We start from the raw sequence: 1,154 nt of genomic DNA, 5'->3' as shown, positions 1-1,154 counted from the left end.
CAAAGCGGTGCTGAGCCAGAATTCGGGTGATGAGAGGACATACAAACATCTCCAGGCCTGGTGCCCCAGCGAGAAACAAGACTAAGCTTTGCACGTGAGCTTTCAGCTTTCCAGGGGACACCATGGTGGCTGCTTTTGTACCCAAAGAGCAGCAAGAAGAGGGTTCTGCTGGGCCTGAGCCTCCCCCAGCTGCTGGGGAGAAGCAGAAGTGGAAGCAGAAGCCCGTCCTGTGGAGACTGACCTTCTGCCTTGCTCCACCACAGGCCACCGGGCACCAGGAGGAACCTGAACCCGCAAAGGGATAAAGGGACTCCCTGGTCCAGTGGGAGGTGTCCCTGCCCATAGCAGAGGGTGGAACTAGATGATCTCTAAGGACCCTTCCAACCCAAACCATCCTGTGATTCTATGAAATGCCATGAGGTCTCGGGAAGCAGGGCAGGAGATGGAGACGATTGCTCTCCTTCTGCCCTTGCTGCAGCCCTGCTGCAGGGGGACACCGGCCTGGGCGAGTGTCACAGCAGAGGGGTGCTGCTGGCATCTGCGTCCAGGCTGAGCTAAAGATGGAGCCCAGAAAGGGTCGAGCAAGGCTACACAGCAAGCTCATAGGATCATAGCATCATGGAATGGTTTGGGTTGGGAAGGGACCTTCAAGCCCATCCAGTGCCACCCCCTGCCATGGGCAGGGACACCTCCCACCAGCCCAGGTTGCCCAAAGCCTCATCCAGCCTGGCCTTGAACCCCTCCAGGGATGGGGCATCCACAGCTTCTCTGGGCACCCTGGGCCACTGCCTCACCCCCCACACAGGAAAACATTTCTTCCCAATATCTCAGCTCAATCTCCCCTCTCTCAGCTTCAAACCGTTCCCCCTCATCCTGTCCCTGCACCCCCTGACCCAGAGCCCCCCCATCTCTCCTGTAGCCCCCTTTCAGCACTGGAATGTCCTGGAAGGTCTCCCCGGAGCCTTCTCTTCTCCAGGCTGCACACCCCCAACTCTCTCAGCCTGTCCTCGCATGGGAGCTGCTCCAGCCCTCAGACCATCTCCGTGGTCACCCAGGAATGGTGCCAGGTGACAACCCCAAGAACAAACCATTAGAAGAGCAGCAGAGGTTCCACCATTGCCCACCATGAGATACCCCCAAAGACCTCCCAGGAT

The 1,154-nt window shown here is 58.6% G+C and overlaps 1 protein-coding gene across 1 annotated transcript in view; it reads right to left on the bottom strand.

The window, feature by feature from the left end:
- Positions 1–1,154, bottom strand: part of LOC104470461 (disintegrin and metalloproteinase domain-containing protein 33-like) — a gene marked incomplete at its 3' end in the record, with an annotated part of 13,784 nt that overhangs the window by 9,043 nt on the left and 3,587 nt on the right. The gene's annotated exons all lie outside the window — the stretch shown is intronic.

This window comes from Pterocles gutturalis, unplaced genomic scaffold, assembly GCF_000699245.1.
Source record: "Pterocles gutturalis isolate BGI_N339 unplaced genomic scaffold, ASM69924v1 scaffold580, whole genome shotgun sequence".
Taxonomy (NCBI): Eukaryota; Metazoa; Chordata; class Aves; order Pterocliformes; family Pteroclidae; genus Pterocles; species Pterocles gutturalis.
This window is presented reverse-complemented; position numbering and strand designations above follow the sequence as displayed.